Source organism: Podarcis melisellensis (assembly GCF_964234715.1).
Source record: "Podarcis melisellensis genome assembly, chromosome: 1".
Taxonomy (NCBI): Eukaryota; Metazoa; Chordata; class Lepidosauria; order Squamata; family Lacertidae; genus Podarcis; species Podarcis melisellensis.
Window position 1 is genome coordinate 53,628,036 of NC_138528.1, and position 20,027 is coordinate 53,648,062.

General features: G+C 43.2%; 1 protein-coding gene across 6 annotated transcripts in view; it reads left to right on the plus strand.

The window, feature by feature from the left end:
* The window catches only part of LRRC4C (leucine rich repeat containing 4C), a 611,700-nt gene that overhangs the window by 480,588 nt on the left and 111,085 nt on the right, over positions 1-20,027 (plus strand). For 2 of the 6 annotated variants that reach the window (XM_081891620.1, XM_081891625.1), the window contains exon 1: positions 3,495-5,618. The exons of the other annotated variants lie outside the window; for them this stretch is intronic. The gene's annotated coding sequence lies outside the window, so the exon portion shown is untranslated. Of the gene's footprint in view, positions 1-3,494; positions 5,619-20,027 lie in introns of those variants that run through there. 6 annotated transcript variants of the gene reach the window in all.

Sequence of the window (20,027 nt, forward strand, 5' to 3'; positions counted from 1 at the left end):
GCTCTAATATGCTGAGACTAAGGCTTTAATTTCCACTTTTAAATTTTATTATTTTTAATATGGCTATTATAATTTATCAACTAATAAACCAGAGAAAGTTAAATGACTAGCCCCTTAGATCATAGCTTCAAAGCAATTCCACTTGAAAGTGTTTAAACTAACTGCAACTTGAAAAAAGGCAAAATATATTTTTCTGTAATAAAATATTCCAAATTAAATGCTGTTATCTTGTTTTCAAGAGAAATGGACATGCATGTGGAATTCTTTCCCTCAACCCTTTTTTCTTTTTATAATGCCATACAAATGCATTTTGACAGCACTCAAACACAGACAAATTTTCCGGTCTCCGAACCTAACCCCACTTACATGGGTGCAAGAAACATTGCATTCAGTGGAACTTACTTCTAGGGAGATATGGTTAGGATTGCAGCCCAAGCATGATTAAGCAAGATTTAACATTTTAAAGTCCCATTTATTTCAATGGTTTATGCATAAATCTGTGATCTAATCTGGATTGGAGTATGACAATGACTACTCCCTTGATGATGTCTTATTAATTTATTCTATCCATTAACTTCATATTCACCTCAACATTAGTTGCTTTCAAATACTAGGAAAACATGGAATATTGTAGCTGGGAAGAATTCAAACAGCAAAGCTGAAATCCAATGCCTACTTAACCTGGGAGTAAATTCTTTTGAAACTCAATGCACTTAGTGGGCATAGATCCAGTGACTCTTATAGCAATTTCAGTATCTATCAACCATATTTACATATCTACCTATATCTATCTAAAGGGGAGCTGAAAGAGAATGATATATAGCATATAATATTTTTTTCATTGGTTTAACTCCAGGGAATAACAGGACTTGGGAAGAAAGAGAAAAGTTGGCTGCTTAATTTTGAGAGGAAAGCATGCAGGAGTGGAATGAATCATATTCAGATATGCTTGGCTTTCAGCAGCAGCTTTTGATTCTGAAGACTTCCCCTATGTATGAGTCAACTGGGAGATTGCCCAGTCCCTGTCCACCCTTGAAAACTTTAACGATGTGTGAAACTTCATCAAGTTTGGATACTCAGTCTTCAATTGTTTCTGCATGCTGAATGTTAAACATTAAAAAAGAAGAAGTTCTGAAGGTTGCGGCTCTGGAACTTCCTGCTATGATGAACAATTTATGCTTAGGGCAAACTATGTTCTGTGGAACAACTCCCTACCTCTTCAGACCCCTCTTAAGTAGACTTCAGCTTAGCAGTAACCCACACACTCCTGAAAAAGTAACACAAATGTGGGGGTGTTTGAAATGTTTTTCTGCTCCAAGTTTGGGGTAAGTAAGATGAAGCCCAACAGCCATGTGTGTTGTGTCAGGAGAAGGAAGTTGGCATGTGCCTCCTGGGATCAGTTTTTGCCTGATCCCAATTGGCTGGGAGAAAGCGGGGGGGGGGAGGACCCAATATATTTGTCTGGTTATCATTCACTTGGTTCTCTCATTTGTAAATTGAGTGTTTGATGTGCATAAAACTGCACATTCATCTGCTTTCATGGATTATGTGTAAATTATTCTTCCACGAACAGGGAATTGTGCACATTTCCCAGTCAAAATATATAATCTCCAATTTTTTGACTGAATTTTGTCCATTCTCTGAACATTATGCACCATCCCCCAACAGGCTTTGGGGAAAGTGCATATCTTAACTGCATTTTATATACTCACTGGGCAGTATGTTTATTCTCCAGTCATTATACGTAGTCTCTAATAATCATGTTTTTTTCTCTATTTCTTGTTGAGTGCAATCTGCACTTTCAAGACTGCTTCTGACCCACTGCTTAAATTTACACTACCCACAACATACCATCCCAATGATCAGCAGGAAGAAGGGGGTGGCTCCAGATAAATATGTTTATTTTTTATTTTTAAAATTCAATAAATAATTCAGAGAACATTTGAAAGTGGTGAAAAGGGGTCTGAGCTGCAAAATAGGCTCCTTTGGAGGAAGAGGGATATAATTTGAATAAATAATAATTAAATATATGTGCCCAGAGCATGTACAAAAAGCATTTAAGACATGTGCATTGCCCAACCCCTGTTGGGGATTATGCAAAATAGCCAGAGAATGGACAAAAATCATCAATATATGCACATTCCTCAAGGTCTTTTGGGGATTGTGTTATGGTGACTGGGAAATGTTCAGCATTCCCTCATGATGGAAAAATTATATGCACATTTTCAGTGAGGCCCGGTAAATGTGCACAATGACTAGCTGTTATGCATATTTACCATTCAATGTACATTCCCTGTAATATATTCAGAAAGAAAACTTTAAATGTTAACTGGGAGCTTGGGGAGATGCTGTACTACTCTGATGGTGATCATGTCCTGGAATAAGGATAAGAAAACTGTAGCTCTCCAGATGTTGATGGACTATACAGCTTCCAGTATCGCTGCCAATTGAACATGCTGTCTGAGGCTGATGGGAGTTTGTTGAGCAAACATCGGGATGGGAACAAGTCCACCAGTTCTGTAGAAGGACTGTGTTGAAGGTCTCCTTCTTTGTAACAACTGCAGTGAAACATGCAGTACCGTGTCATCTTACTCCCAGAAGTCTGGGTTAGAGCAAGTCCCTTCTCTCCTTCCTCATATCTGGATCCCAAGTGGAGAACCTGTTGCCCACCAGATGTTAGACTCCAATTCCCATCAGCCCCAACCAGCATATCCAATGGTCAGGGATAATGGGAGTTGCAGTCCCTGGGGTGGGGCATACATGCAATCTCAGCTTTAGCGCTAGCCTTCCCTACTGAACCTTCCACTGATCTCCATGATCTGAAGGCCTTTAAAGAGATTTTGATGGCTTATATTTCTTTGTTACATTGGGTAGAGGTGGATGTGAATCCACTGAGCCCTAATGAGACTATTGCTGCAATCCTATTTGCGTTTACTTGAAACTCCTGTCGAAGAAAGTGAGGCTGGCTTCTGAGTAAGCATGTACGGCATGGGGCTGTAAATAAAGTGTGTGTGTGTGTGTGTGTGTGAGAGAGAGAGAGAGAGAGAGAGAGAGAGAGAGAGAGAGAGAGAGAGAGAGAGAGAGAGATCTGACAGGAAAGCATCAACATGCCTTGTGCACTCTCATTTTCCTTGGCTAATTCCCCTGCCCCCCCCCCCTTCCGTGGCTAGGCGTGCACCTGTGAACACTGCAGGCAGGCTTTTAAGAAAATGAGTTTTGACATTCCTTTCCTCAAGATGAGCCCTTGTTTTTCAATTACTCCTTCCCCACTTTCGGAAGTTTCCTTGAGGTTAACAGACCCAAGGCTGTTTCCCAGCTCTCCGCCGGGTGGCAGCAGTGCCCTATCGCAGGAGCGCCTTTTGTCCTGACATCAAGTGCTAATGCAATTGACCAATCAGTGCTAAGATGATGGGAGGTAATTGGGTAATTGTATTTTACTGATCACAGGGGGGGGGGCGATGTAGAGAGATGAAGGTAAAGGGGGGGGGGAGATCGACGGAGAGCAGGAAAGCTTGTAAGCAATAAGGCTGGCCCGGGGCCCTCTCTCCAAATCTCGGGGTGCCACTGCGTAGCGCAAAAGGCGAAAGAGCGCGAGCGCGCTGCCTGCAACTGGATCTCCGGCTTCTTCCTTTCCTTCCCCGAGGCGGGAGGGAGAGATCAAGGCGGAGCTGCTGGCAGGGCGGAGAGCGAGCCGCCCAATTGTGTGACCGAGTGATGGAAGGGCTGCAAGGAGCCGCGTCCGATCTCCTCCCAGGAATGTGCCAGCGGGACTGACATGTGCCGGAAGGCGGGGAGAACCGCCCAGCGCCGCTGCGCGGGCGCCGAGTCCAACTTGTGGAGCTGAGATAGAGAGCCGGGCGCCAGATCGCCTTCCTCGCTTGGCTTGCCGCGAAATTGCAAGAGGAGGAGGAGGAAGGCGGCGGTGGGGGGGCGGGGAGCGGAGGGGGTGCCAGGGAACACAGCCCCCTCCCATCACGGCCATCATCATCGCCGCCCCCACTTTACATTTATTTTAAGGGTGTTTGGAGTGTGCGCGCGCGCCTCTCTCTCTCTCCCACTCACCCCCCCCCCCACCAGCCACCCCATATTCCCAAAGAACAACTTGATCACGGGCATCGTCGGTCCTGGAAAGGCTGGCTGTGCAAAGATGGAGAGGGAGGCGAAATGAAGAGGAAGGGAAGCCCTGGGCTGGTGAAATCCAGCGCGGAGGAGAAGAGGACGCCTCCCGCAGGGGGAGTTTGCACGCCGGGAAGGATCGGGAAGCAATAGCAGGACGTGCAAGGAGAGAGGGGCTTTCGAAGCCACCCACCCTGGGAGCGGACTCTCCTTTAAAAATAAATAAATGATGATGATGGATTCTTAACAGCTGGTGGGAATTTTATTTTCTCTTCCTGCTTTCTCCTCCTCCCGCCAACAAGCTCGCCGCCGCCACCGCCACCATCAGCATCTCTTTGCATTTGATGTGCGATTCTGGGAGGGGGGAATGCAGAGGAGTTGGAGGCAAGGCTAACGGATATAATAACGCGGAGAGTTTGGCGAGGAGAAGACGCGGATGCTCCGGATTGCTGGTTTGCTCCTGGCTGAAATCAGAAATCCGATTGCGCACTGGGTTGTGATTGGAAATCTAATCAGATCCTGGGATCGGCGAGGGGGGAGAGCGTGAGAGCAGCGGAGGGGGGCAGAGAGGGAGAGAAGAAAAGAAGAGCCCCAAAGTTGGCGTTTCTGAGAAAATAATTTCAGATGTTGCAAGGGGACGCGCCTCGGTGGAGGGCGGAGGGGGAGACACGGGAAGCGCGGCCGTGGGAACCCCCGATGTAACGTGGACGCACATGGATCCGCTCGCAGAGAAGGAGCCGCTTGGCCGGAGCTGAGCAGACATAACAAAATCGTGTTATTAAACCAAACAGCGGCCGTTTGAGACAGACGGGGCTGCCGCTGCTGCTGCCGGTGGCGGCGGCGGCAAGGGAAACCTTCCGCAGAAGCAAAAAACGCTTCTCTCCCACCGAGAGGGATTCCAAGGTGGCTGAGGATTGGAAGAAAAGGGGAGTTTGGGGGGCCGGCGGGGAGGATCCAGCATTCCCGGAGAAGATCCAAGGCTGGAATAAAAAAGTTTCTCCGAGGAGAAAGACTCCCCCTCCGCGGCGCGGAGAGACCTGACCTTCCGCTTGCTCTTTTTGAGCAGCGAGCGGGAGAGAGAAGCCAGCTGCCCGCCTGGCTTCGGCCCCCGACGACGAAGGCGCAAGTTGAGAGACGCGGGGACATTTGAAGCAGCAGCCACGTCCTTAAGAGCGACGGCGGGAGGCGAGCAGGGAGCCGCACCATGTAAAGGAAGGTGCCGCGGAAGCAGCCCACTCGCGGTGGATTGGAGCCCGAGCCCGCCTGGACTGAACTCTAGATGGAAAATTGCAGATGGATATTGAATTTCCTTTCTTTTTTCCTTTCCGTCAAATTGGATTTGCTGCCGAAATGATGTAGTTTTGCCCTCCGTGGTCTTTTTCTGTTTCCCCCCCTTTGTTTCCCCCCCACACCTTTCTTTTCTTTTTTTCTTTTCCCCCCCTTTTCCCCATCGGAATTTCATTCTGGATATTTCCCTCCTTCTGGGCGATTTCTCAAAGACAGTGAGTGCCATTTTTCTTCTTCTCGCTTTCTGCTTCCCGTGTCTTGTTGCCTGCCATTAGACACATGTGATGGAGTTTGAACTGGGTTCTCCCCCCCCCCCCTTGGGGTTGGGGGTGGTTGGCTGGGCTGGGAGGGAGAACCGCGAAACTCCATCCTAGCTTAATGTTTTCTCTCTTTGCGGGGGGGGGGCGGTTGTGCCAGCGAGCTTTGCTCCGACGTTGCGGCTCTCTGGGTGATGCCTGTGCCTTGAGAAGGGATTCTGCCTTCGGAAAGCCCCTGCAGTGTGTGACGGTGCGTTGCTTGATTCGCTCACTGGCCGAAGGCTGCCAGGTCTCTCATGACAGCCTGAGGAGTTTGATGTACGTACACACACACACACACACAGAGAGAGAGAGAGAGAGAGAGAGAGAGAGAGAGAGAGAGAGAGAGAGAGAGAGAGACTTGGGGAAGACGGAGATTGGAAATCGAAGGGATCCTATGTAAAGGACACCATCCTGGCAGACCTTGCGGGGCAGACATGGTGTATGAACGTGGGAATATGGTAATAAGGCGAGCAGGTGGGAAAAAGGAGGCTGTGCCTTTGGCATCCCATGGCTTACAAAACGCGATCGAGGGAAGAGAATTTAGGGAGCTGCCCCCCAAATACACACACACCACAAGCGCACTCCGTTCTCCACCTCTTAGCTCCTTTTGGCTGTGGTTTGCTGGGTAAATCCTTCCTGCTCCCCCAGGACATGCCTTTGGCAGCGAGATTATGGGTCCATCAGCAGAGACGTCACTATCTGATCTCAGCTACTATTAGTAATTCTGTGATTGTTTGCAGCTCATTCAGCTTTCCGACTTCTAGCCGGAAGAGAGGCCCATTGGATTCAGCGGGTCCTTTAGGAATGGGGGGCAGGGGGCAATGGCTTGATCCCTAGCATGTTTACCCAGAAATAAGTCCTACTGTGTTCAAGGAGACTTGCACCCAAGTAAGTGTGCATCGGATCGCAGCCTCACCCCTCACTGTGCCAATGCCAACAGCGCATTGGTGTTGACTGGTCTTCACCTAACTTGGTGGGGGAGCCAATAATTGTGGCCTATTTCTTTGATGGGGAAATTGAAGCTGGGAAGCACAACCTGTCCACTTAAGAATGCTAACTCTCTGTTCCCCAAAGGATAAGATCTCATCTGTATGTGGATGTAGAGTGCGGAAGCAAAATCAGAAAAGAGCCAGGATTTAGCTTGACTTACGGTGGAATGGCAAGAAAAGTTGGGGGCTATTTCTTCCATAAAGTGATCCATCTCTTTTGCTTTGCCTTCCTTGCCTGTGTGCACCACTACAGTACCTTCTTGCTAAATGTGACTCCTTTTTTCACATGTGACTCATACTACCATGTTTGCCTCCATGTGCAGAGAATAACCCTGAAAGACTTCAGGTGAAAATGTAAATCAAATCAAAATGGATGTAGGGGGCAATGAGAAAATATAGTACTTCAATGAACTTTTCACCCCTCCCTCCAATCCCAGTCCTTTGTTTGTTTCTTACTTGAAGATGGAAGTCTTCGTTATTATTTTTCCTCTTTCTATTTGGGCAATCACTTCTGAAGTTGCTTCACCAACTGCCTGCCCTCCTACCCAGCAGCATAAGCATTAGACATAATTCTGAGATATACTTTGAATCACCTGCTTGAAAGATGGAGGTGGAAATCAGAGCATCTCTCTTTCAAAGGCATCCCCCTGCTTTGGCCCTTGATTTGAGTGTTAGTTACTTGGAAAGCAACAAACCTTTGACCCAGCTTCCAAGGTTGTCCATCAGATATTTTTTAACGCAAACACACATATACACATGGAGGGAATTGTGAATTGGGTCCTAATCCTGCAACACCTTTAACAAGACACCCAGCAAAGAGTCACTTCCATTCTTTACATATTTCCCTTAATTAAACAAGTTGAATTGTGTTTTCAGGCAATTATTTATTGTTGGTGCCCATGGGGGGTATATATTAGTCTATCTAGGAAACTGGTTGATTCCCCCTTATCCTGCCTGTGCATATTCTGTCATAAATTGCTGTCCTGCTATGGACAGTTCTTGCGGCAGCAATGATGGAGCATGAATGGATATTATGCTGGTGCCAAACAAGTCCCGAAAGGAGATGGAGAAGGCAAAGATAGTGTGGAAAAATCAATCCTCTTGCCACAGGATCACTCTGCTGTTATCCCATAAATCAGAGATCATTAGGCAAAGCCACCCTGCCATTTGACAGTAGGGTACTGCCATCACTATTTCATGCTGGGCCAGAGAAGCTACAAGGATAATACCTAAGCCCTGAAATGTCACTAAGTATGTGTGTGGGAATAGTCACAAACTGGGGATGCAACAGGAACAAACCTCACTGCTGTGTAGGAGTGACTGCGCGCTTGCAGAGATGCTAAATCCAGTTAGTATGGGAGCTAAAAGCATGTGGCTCAGGCTGGAGTTTAGTACTCTCCATCTTGTAATGGGAGGGACTTTGACATTCAGGTGTGCATTCCAGTATTGCTCCGGGGAAATGTTGGAAGCACCCAAAACATGCTCAAAAACCTTGATTTGCCTCTTCCTTATGTTGGATGAGCAACACTGATTCCATAGTCGCCTGAGTGGAAATTTTATGTGGCTGACTCTGTTTTCTATTGCCTGTGTCAGAATATAAGTGCAACATTCATCAGCATCTGATAATTAGCCAAGATGCCTTCCTATTTTTTCAGGATAAAGGGGTAAGCAATTCTGCAATTACATCAGGCAGCTAGGAAAGTGACAGCCTGGAGTGTGTGAATAGGGAACAATTTTGTGTATAAAAAAAGAAATGCATGAATTGCCAGTGAAAAGGAACAAGCACTGGCTCTAAAAGGCTTGTTTCATTTGCTGTGCTTGGTTTTGGACGATCCAAGATTAGCTAATCTAAAAATGAAAATGATTCTTAGCCGCCTGGTAGTTAATGATGCAAAATATTTACCATCAAAATCTTGGAAGCAATGGTTTCACACTTCTGAGGTGAATGTAGTTTCTGTTGGGTAGAAGGTTAGTCCTTTGCTTTGCCTTTTCAGAAAGCCAGTGAAAGATCCAACACCATAATAGTATATGTTTATCTTATGAATATATCTTAGAAAGTTTCCTTTTCTCCCTTGTCTCTCTCTCTCTGTGTCCTATATATGTATAGCATTTACATATCTCTGTCCTGATACTTTTGAGTTATGGGGAAATGTGGACAGTTTATGATGAGATAGCTCTACATTCCATTCCATAAAAATTGGCAGTATAAAAACAGTGTGTGCATACAATATATGCTGATATATACATGTATTATCAGGGACTTGAAGGCTATAACTTGAATTTTGCAAAGGTTTCTCCTCTTGTTCCTTTAGAATAAGGAATGAGTTGCTGTAAGGCATTAAATATGCATTTTGGGGGAGTTAAAATTATCTACAGGGCATTTTGAATGAGAAAGTATAGTCTGCAGAACTGCAGTGTAAGAATATATCTTTCTACTAATGTGTCTTCACATTAAAGAGGTTTTTGGTCCATTAATAAGAATAACCAGTGATGCAAAATCCTGTAAGCAGAATTTATGTGGATCCTTTTCTCAAGATGTGGGTACCTATTTAAAGACCAACTCAATTAATTTTTAGAGAAACAACATTGCTAATTGATAATGGCAGTGGTTTACTAGCCATGGGGATCTTGATCCTGCAAGCCATTATTTATAGCAATAGACCTTTTAGTGTGGACAGCCCATTTTCTCTTTAAGCAGGATTTATTTCACTTTGCAAAAAGCTGAGAGATGTGATGTTGGGCTGTGATTTATCCTAAGCTTACAAAAAGGAAGCAACTTTTCTCCCTGAAAAGGTAATTGTTGACTTTCCTAGACTGATCAAAGGACTGGCAACATATTTTATGCACTGACTGGTAAATTTTCATAGTGTTGCATAACCCTCATGCAACAGCAGAAAGGGTACACATGTTACTAGAAAATCTCTAAGCTGTTCATTTCACTTTCCTGCAGTGATGGCTGTGTGTTTGCTTAGCTAATATGTGGTTGATTATTAATGTGGCAGAAGTATGTATATGATCCATTTGTACTGATTAAAGGAGAGGGGATGGGAAATAATGTTGTTGCAGACTAAAGAAAGGCTTAAAGACACACACACACACACACCAAGAGAGGGGGCATTTGCATTTGGTATCCAAGGAAGCAAATACAGAAAGCTGCAGTTTTTTCTGTGCATTGTATAAATGTTGCCATAGTGATATTTCAGGGCATGTTATGTGTTTTGTGTGTGTGTGTGTGTGCTTGTGTGTGTGTCCCATTCTCTAGAAGAGCTTGTCTCCCTTCTTCCTGTCTTTTTCTGGTTCACAACAACAAATGTTTATACAGAACTCACTACAAAAAGAAGAAAGAGAAAAGCTTTCCTGTTTCCTGTTCCTATCCCAAACTGTTAATGTTCTAGACTAGAGCCCTAACTGGGAGCTCAAGTTCCACAGCAGAAGAGGAGTATGAGACACTTTCCTCACGCTGAGACACTGAAAATATTACAATATTTTCTGTAGTGGTGGTATGTTAATTGGATCGCTCCAGGCGAGTGAAGTGTAGCTGTTGTTGACAATTAGAAACAACAGCAAACCTGCATGGGTTGAATCTTTATCCCTGTAACTTCTGGGCAGACTACAATGCTTATCAGGCTTAATGCAGATTCAGAAACACGTATAAAAAGATCCTTCACTTGTGATTTTGCAAGCCAGGGAACAAAACCATCACTGTGGGTTGGGGGAATGGGAAAGTGTACTGGCAGATGGAAGGAAAGTCCGTTTATCCTTTGCTGCAATATGTTTGACTGGTTTTTGTTTCATTTTTTAAAAATTAGAATTAAAATTAATGGAGTTTTTTGTATTGTTTGTTCCTGGTTTACTCTGATAACCCCTAATCTATAATCATAGCTATGAAAAACAGGAAACCATTAATGCTCCTTTGTCTTGAAAAGCCACAGAGATTCAGAGCCTGGACATAGCTCTTGAACAAATGGATCTCTCAGTATTTATCCTGCAGCAGCAGGATTCATGCAGCTTGGTGTAAGCTTAACTTTCGGAAGCCAGGAAGCATTTTAATGATGCAGCACTTGCAATTTATGGGATTTTCACCCCATAAAGCCTAAAGACGACAGGCAGGTTTTTCCTCTCAGTTTTTATTTTATTATGCATAAGAAGTGTTCTGGGACATCCCCAAATTCATTTTGCATCTTCTTCAGAATAACTGTCTGAAAAGTTCGTGTTGCATATTTGAGATGCTACATGGGGAACCAGAGGACCCCTCAACAAGGAGCTTATTGCTTAGGCAAAGACAGTTCTGTCCTTTTCCCTTTGCCTACATCCACAGGTGTCAAGCCTTGACCCAGCACACAAGGCTCCCTCATGTGCGATGCAATCAGCAGGGTCATCACCTCCAGATGCGAGGCAGCGGCTCATTAATTCCCTTGTCAGGTCTGAGAGTGAGGAAGCTGATATCAGGTGGTCTTGGAGATTTCAGTTGCCTTTCTGCATGCTAGACTGGAAAACATTCAAATGTCATTGACCTGAATGCAATCTGCTAAAGTCATAATATTAAGCAAAGAGGCTTTCTGCAGCCGAAACCAAGAGGATTCTCCTGGTGTTTATCTTAATAGATATCTTAATGGGGCACTACTACTACTTTTGCAGTAGTAATTGAGGCTCTCCTGTTGCTGTGGCATGCTATAGGATTGTAATCAAATAGTTATGGTTAGTTTGTGGATTTATTCCTGCCTCCCCCTCCATATCATGTTATCCTGCTTTCCTTTCCCTGTTATCCTGTTGTTAAGAAGGATTCAATTCTCTTTCCAATTGACTCCTTTCTGGGAAACACATTTTCCATCTACAAAGACTGACTAGTTCATTGCGGCCTGAGTTTTTGTGGGGAAGGGCTTATTTTATAATGCAATTAGCAGATGAGTACCGTAGAGTGTGTGTATTCATCTTGCCTGGGCTAAAAGGGATATCAAAGACTCGATACAATCTTGATAGGTGACTGTTCTTCATACTTCTATGAGGAGTCTAATGTATAGTGCTGCAGTTTGGTGATGCCTCAACCACGCACCCATCAGTAACAAACATCTCAGACCCTTGATTTATTAGAAATTAGAATGTGACAGTGTATAGCAGACTTACCCAACGTGGTGCCCTCCAAATGTTTGGGACTTCAGCTCCCATTAAACCCATCTAGAGTCCCATCATGCTGGTGGGAGCTGTACAGGAGTCCCCCAGGTCGGGGAAAGCAGGTGTATAGGACTCTTAGCCATAGAAGCCAACTTCTAGGGGCCGAGGAGTCTTTGGCCCCCAATAAAATATTTGAGGGGGCTGCCTCCCTCAAAGTTGATGGGCATTGCCATTCAAATAGTCTGCATGTGCCTTGTCACATAAGTGATTATGTGGGTGGGACTTACCTGTCCCCCCTCCCGCAATATTTTATTTTGTGCTCTTAGATTTTACATAGCTTTGCAGTAGAAGAAGTTTTTGCAGGTGCATTTTGTCAAGCAGAATTAGGGGAAACAAAGAAAGCTGCATCCATGGAAATCACTTCCTCAGCACACAAAATATAGAAGATCTGTTGTCCTTTGTGTCTGGCAGTTGCTTCTGATATTGTTTATCAAGCATCTTTCATTTTTTGAAGTCTTAAGGCAATAGCCCTAAGCATACTAGGCAGTAAATTCTACTGACATCAATATAAATGATATGCACTAGATCAGAATGTAAGTTTAAATTCTTTGAGCACAGTTTGCTTAATATTTCTGATCATTCAGTCATCTTTTACAAGGTTTCCATGAAACGTCTATTCTTTTACTGAGTTATTGTGAGGGGGGAAAGAAGATTAAGCTGTGAGGTCTGGAATAAAGATGGTCTAAACAATAAAATACTTATTGCATAGGCTGAAATATGATACATGTTTTTGTGCAGTGACATGTTGGGTTGAAATACAAACCAACAGTAAAGGTAAAGGGACCCCTGACCATTAGGTCCAGTTGTGACTGACTCTGGGGTTGCGGCACTCATCTTGCTTTATTGGCCGAGGGAGCCGGTGTACAACTTCCGGGTCATGTGACCAGCATGACTAAGCCGCTTCTGGCGAACCAGAGCAGCACACAGAAACACTCTTTACCTTCCCGCCAGAACGGTACCTATTTATCTACTTGCACTTTTATGTGCTTTCGAACTGCTAGGTTGGCAGGAGCAGGGACCGAGCAACCAGCAGTACAGTACCCTTAAGAGGAATAAAACCATCCAATCAGCTAAAATACTATCCTCCAAAATATCTGGGCAAATTAAAAGGTTTTTAACTAGAGCATAAAGAAAAAAGAAAAGATTCTATTGTCAGTGCCAGGAGGCCATTTCACAGAGTGGTGCCACCACTGAGAAGGCTCTCTCTATATAATACACTCCTCTTAAAGGTGGAACATAGAAAAGGAACTCTGCCTGCAATCTTAGGCTATGAGAAGATTAGTCCAGCAGAAGGCACTAAGATCTTGAACTGGGCTCAGTAATGAATAGGGAACCCGATGTAATTCCTTTTAAGCTTATGTAACATAGCTGCATTTAGGTAAACTAATCAAAATCTCACTGATGCTTGCTTTCCCTTGCTTTTGTTTTTGTCTTGAGATAAGGCCATGAAACAAGATATGGGTTTAAAGGGCCACAACCTTATTGCTAGTACTCCAGAATGTATAAAGAGGTTGGAATGAAACACCATCTATCATAATAAATAATGATGATTTCTGAATGACACCACTCTGGCACAACCTTACTTGATTCTTGCTGTACCTGGCCTGCTCACCAAAATGCAGGCCGAGGAAGCACCTGTTTGCTTCCAGAGTGAAAAGGCAACCCTTCTCCATCCTTTAAGCTGGCTGGCAATAAGAGATAAGAGTGCCCCAGCGCCATGTTGATGCCATACAATGCTCAGAAGGACAGTCAATTCCAGTATCCCTCCCTGCTTGTTGTACTTGCCTGTTGATGCCAAAACAAGCACCAATCAGCTGAAATGGAAGGAAAGAACCACTTGGGGGACAGTCAAAATATCATTTGTCACTTTTGTTTTCTTGTAGTTGAATGTGAGAAGCTGGTTATTGGGTGAAATACAGATACTGTTAAAAAATAACTGAAATAAATTATTGCTTTTTTTAAAAAAAAAAGACACGGCATTGACTGTGCAGTTCTCTAGGGTTTCAGATGGGAGTTTTTCATGCCCTACTTAGAGATGCTCAGGACTGAACATGGGACCATGTGCTGTACCACAGAGCTACTATAATGGCTCATTAACATTTGTTAGTCAGCATTTGAAGCTTCCATTACTGAACATAAGCAGTGAGCTTACATGTGTGAAGCATCTTTGGTTTTGGGAAAAGTAACGTGACAGATGTCATTCCTTCTTGTTGATAGTCACAGATCAGAACTGGGCCAGACCACAATTGTTGCCAAACCATCAGCTGCTATCCATCCTTCCTTCTAAAGGTTCCCTTTCCATTTCAAATGCTATGCTTTACATCAGGGGTCAGCAAACTTTTCCAGCAGGGGGCCAGTCCACTGTCCCTCAGACCTTGAGGGGGGTCGGACTATATTTTGAAGGGGGGGAAATGAACGAATTTCTATGCCCCACAAATAACCCAGAGGTGCATTTTAAATAAAAGCACACATGTAAAATAAAAGCTTCATGTAAAAACTGTAAAAACATGCTGATTCCCGGACCGTCCGCAGGCTGAATCTGGCCCCTGGGCCTTAGTTTGCCTACTCATGCTTTACATCTTTGCACAGTTCTTTCCCTAACTCCTAGTTGATGGAACTAGCTTATTGCTGTTACTACATGCTGTCCAAAACTTTGTATTACTTTTTGAGCTTCTTAAGATGTTTGGAGCACTAGCTCACATTTGGCAATGTATCTGATAAACAATGTGGTAGGGATAACAATTTATATTTCTTCATTATTCTAATGAATGTGTGTGATTTTCAGTACTAGGAGAAATATGAGTTGTTGCTCTCATCCTTTATCTTCCTTATCCGATTGCTATCTACCGGTACTTATTGCTATCCAATTGCATCACCCCAAAATAACAACTATCCGTAAAACATGCTAGGCACAATCCAGAGAACAATCTGAAGTCCCGTGGGTTTCAGTGTAAGAGATACTACTTCATTAGGCCCAATTTCCCTATTGACATCAATGTAGCTTAAAAGTGCTTCCTTGGCTGGCTTAGCCCTACTGTTTATGTGAAAGTAGAATGTAATTGTATCTCTTTAAATACTGCAGCAAGCAAGACAAATGGGCTGCAGGCTGTACTCTAAGTCTCTTTATCTAAAGCATTCTGGTATCAACAGGACAATGGAACCTTAGTGGGTCTAATTTTCCATTGCCTTTGCAGCTGCAGAGTATTTACATTTTGCATTACATAATGCAAAGTAAATGCAAACTACGGAGAGCATCATTGCAAACATGTGTGTCTTCCTTAAATCTAAATAGTGCCAAGGGAAAGCTGGTGAACAATTTAAGCTCTAGTATCTTCTGTATGGTTGTCAGATTTCCTTGCTTTCTTTCTTCTCATGGGTTGTCTTCGCAATAAGGCTGTTAAAGCATTCTTTAAATAGTGTGGTGCACTTTAGCAGTAGCAAGTCTTTACATGCACTATTATATTAAAGCACTTTACAGGCAATGAAGTAAGTGCTTTAAGTAGAGTGTGATCAATTAGGGCTGTGTAGGAATATTTAAGTAAGTAAGCCCTGGGTATGGTTTGAATGGACCTTGTGTGTCAACTGTCTCTTTAAGAGCCATGCCTGATCTCCCCTCCCTTCTCCATGTGATTTCATCTTTAACTCAATGGGGACTAGTTGGAATCTTATGCTGTGTACACATTACCATTTACTCCACCTTGGACTGCTGGTATTTGAAGCTGAGTACACATAATGGTAGCCACAATCCTTGGGTATCTTGTAGCTTCTTGAAAAGTAGTCCTGTTTGATGAGCTATACCTCAGACCAGCTTTCTTCTGATTAGAAAACTTAAGCTGAGGTGTGTACATTTCAGGCAGCAGTTGCACATGAGCAAGTGACAGATAGCAGCTCCAGTGAAGTGGAGTTCAGCATGTGGAAGCAAATCAGGTAATGGGCACTGGGTGGAAACATCTCTGTCTGCTCGCTGGTCTTTTCAGCAGTATAAGAATGTGACTTGGAACCCATCAAAGGGGGTGCCTGTATAGTAAGTTCTGTTGTTCAGCAATAAATGCAACTATTCAAGTTCTCCTGATTAGGACAGACCTGTGGCATTGTTTCATCACCCATACTGTTTTCAACTGAAGGTAGCTTAGAGCTAAAATAGAAACAGCTAAAAAGCAATAATTAAAAAAAATTACACACACACACATGCAGCGGTGGCTGCATGCTAGTACTTTGGCTCATCTTCATTGATGCCTGGATGTCTCTTAGTACAAATCCCAGGAGAACTGCTCCACACTTCTCATATTTATTGACTCAGTTACTCCGTGGCATGGATTTCAGAGCTGTTAGACTTTGTGGAAGAATTTGTGGCTCTGATATCCCACTCCACGTACTGGTATAACATTATGGGAGTATCGAAAAACATATAATCCACTTAATTACTCTGAACATGTGTGCATGAGAGAGTTTGTCTGCCTATATTTCAGTCCTGTAAATTGTTTAGGCAGGACATTTCAGCACCTGTGTGTGGTTCTGAGTGTCTGCCAAAACTTATTTTTCCTCTAACCAAGGATTTGGAAGAACTTGTTTCCCTCTTCTGTGCATAATAGCCTTCCAAATTCTGATAGAAGGTAATGTGGTTTGTTTCTCTGTGTGTCTGTCAGGGGCTGGCTGGCTGCTGAGAGCAGTCAATATTGGCTAATGACACTACTGTATCAACCAGCTTACTTTCAGTAGTCATGATGCTTTTTTTTGAAAAATTGCAGATTGATATGGGAATAGATTGATCTCCTCATCCCTGCTTGTGGCACAGGGACTAAAGAGCTGGAGTTTGGCACACAGACCTGGTTTAGGCCTTCACAGTACTCTTTCAACGTCTGCTAAAAATGTTGTTTAGACCAGCATACCCAGATGCTTAGAAACTTCAGGCAATTTTAATCTGTTTCAGTATTTTTACTTTTGCATGTTTTTAAAAGTATAGTTGTGGATTTTTCTTGATTTTACTGCTTTATCTTTTTTTAAAAAAATGATAGTCACTTTCAAGTAACAAAACATACCTATATTAGGAAAACAGAGCTTAGTAGTTGTACAGAAAAGAAAGAAAAGTAATGGCTGAAGGTTGTAGTTTGAGACGTTCCAAGAAAGGCAATCAAATGAAAGTGTCTCTCCATAAGGTTTCAGAAGTTGATGGAGGGTGAAAGCCATGTTTGATTGTCTTAACAAAGTCAATAAAAGGATACCATGTTGTATAGAAGGCATGAGTCTTTTCCCTCCCAGATCAATATTCCTTTTGTGAAATGGTTAATGAGTCCTTAAGCACAATGTCCCATACTTGTGAAATCCAGGCTTCAAAACAACAACAACATTTAATTTACCGTATTTTTTTTTTTTTGCTACTCAGGCTGCAGTTAGTAAGTGGAGAACAATGTCTTTATTGGTTATGTTCTTGATCTGAAGAGTAAAATAAGATAGCAGGGCTAATTTTCAGTCTGGTTGTAGCAATTGTTCAATCGTTTGATTAATTGTTTGAAAAACATTTTCTCAAAAGGGAATAATTTTGGGGCAAAGCCACCACGTGTGTACTAGATAAATTGCATTCCCGCAAGCAAAGGTTGAATGTGTTATTACTAATTCTATATAATCCAGCTGGGCACATGTACTAGCAATGTGCTATCTTTAAAGTATTTTCTTGAGTTCTGATTGAGATTGATCCAAGTGGTAGTTTATTCCAGGCTTGTTCCCAGAGTTGTTCCTCTAATTCTTCTCAAAAAATATTTTCCCCGTTTTAGTTTTAATGAAGTGAGAGGAAGTGTAGCCAATTTTGTGAAGCTTTTATATACCATAGTTGGGAGATGATTCCCTTTCCTAGTGGGAAAATGTATAATCTGGTGTATCTATAACCAGAGACATGGTATATCTCCCAATATAAAATTTATTTTTGGAGCTGCAAGGGGCTTTTGTTCAGTGCAGAAGTCGTTGAGTTTATATAATCCCACCATTTCCCATGTAGCAAATGAGACTGATTTGGCTGCTGTGTGAAAGAAACAGTTATTGAAACCAAAGGAGAATCAAAAGGTAAACGTTTCAGTCTCCATTGCTTCCATATGGTCAAATCTGATTTTAGAAAGGGGTTAATAATGTCTTCTGGTGCCTTGTTGTCCATTTTCTGATAAGGGAATAAAACCATAATGTTGTGACCTCTATCATCTTCCAGTTTTAACCATGGGAGCTGGCATAAGCCTTGTAAAATCGAAAGGTTATTGTGCAAGTGAACAGAGTCTTTATACCATTTTAGGATAGGTATCGCTATACCTCCTCCTTTTGTGACCCTTCTTTCTTGACCAGGGGTTGGCAAAGTTTTTGTGGCTTGGGCCGGTTCACAGTCCCACAGATGCTGCAGTGGGCCAGAGTGTGTGTGCGCATGCACGCACGCATGTGCAAACACTATTTCCGGCGCTACTTCCGGTGCAGAGGAGGCGTGCACAGCTTCCCATTGGCTGCAGGAACTTCCTGCAGCCAATGGGAAGCCAGCCAGCATCGCAGAAGGCAGTCCCCGCTCCGCTCTGGGCCGGTTTATCATGGTACACGGGAGCCAACCAAGCGGGTGCCGGGGGTCCCTGAAAAGGCGGCGGGGGTCCATGGGCCAGTTAAACGACCCCCATGGGCTGCTTGTGGTCCATTGGCCTTAGGTTGCCACCCCCTGTTCTTGACCCTATATTTTTTGGCAGCTATTAACATGAAATATGGGTATGCTTATTGGTGAGACTTGGAATAAGTAAAGATGGCTGCAGTAACAGCATCATTTTTTTGCTATAGAAGCTTTGCCCAACCATGAGAATGTTAGCATTAACCAGGTTTGTTTTTTTAGCTTAGTTGTTAATTTTTTATCAAGGACATAAAGTTCAATTTTTATAGTTTAGATAAATTCTTTAAATTCCCAGGTATTTAAAGTAGGTAGTAAAGGTAAAAACTAAAGGACCCCTGGACAGTTAAGTCCAGTCATAGGCGACTGTGGGGTGTGGTGCTCATCTTGCTTCAGGGGAGCGGATGGTGTTGTGGTCTAAACCACTAAGCCTCTTGGGCTTGCTGATTGGAAGGTTGTTGGGTAGGTAGTAAAGAGTTTTGGGCTAGTTGTTTTCTGACTTTGCCATTGTAGGTTTGACAGGGTGCATATACACTCACTCATATTCGATGAAGTTAACAGCTATATATAGCAAATTGAGGCATGACAGCAAGTAACGAGGTTTCAGGAACAGAAAGGAATAGCACATCATCATCTGTGATCATATTGATAAGATGGGTTTTTCCAAATAAATCAAAACCTTTTACAATTACCATTTGCTTCCAGTGCCAAAACTCAGGGTTCTATGGCCAGGCAGACAGCAGGGGAGACAGTTGGCAGCTCTGCTTCATGCTCTGGCCAATGGGAAATGTCAAAGAGCATTCCCCATTCACGAAAACCAGGGTCACTGACTCATAGTATAAATAATCTTTTGTAAGCCACTTTCAGGTTTGTTTGTTTTTTATAATCAAGTATTGATTTTATGAAATAAAAAACGAAACTAAGTTTTGAACATCTCCTATAGAGAGGTGCATGGCTAAATGGGATTTTCAGATTGCAGATTGCTGTGTTGGATTATCAATTGGAATGACAGAAAGAGAAAGTGTGATCAAGCCTTTACCCTCTTTCGACAGTTTCAGTGTAACATCTGAAACAGCAGCTTGGTAACCCCCCCCCCCAGCAGAGATGCTTGTCTACTTTATTCATCCCACACGGCAGAGATGCATAAGTCAATATGTTGGGCATTACATCAGAAGCGTAGCTGGGAAAGTGTAGGAATCGCTTGAGAATCCTGTTTCTGACTGCTTCCTTTTATGTCCAAGGCCAGCCTCAATTGCACTGTTCGGGATATTTGATTATAGGTTCTATTTACTGTGCACTCTGCTTTTGCTGTGGATGTGTATTGTAGGCAGTTCTTTGCAAACCTACTTGCCACAGGTGACAGGAATCAGGCTGCTGATCACAAGCTTCTTTTCATGTTGAACCAAATAAATGTGTACTATTTGGATTCCATACACAGAGAGTGTGCTTTCAGCCAACCCACTAACTTGACTAGTTCAGGATTCATATACCTTGGCGTGACTGGGACACCCTATACTATTGAATATGTGCTTTTTTAAA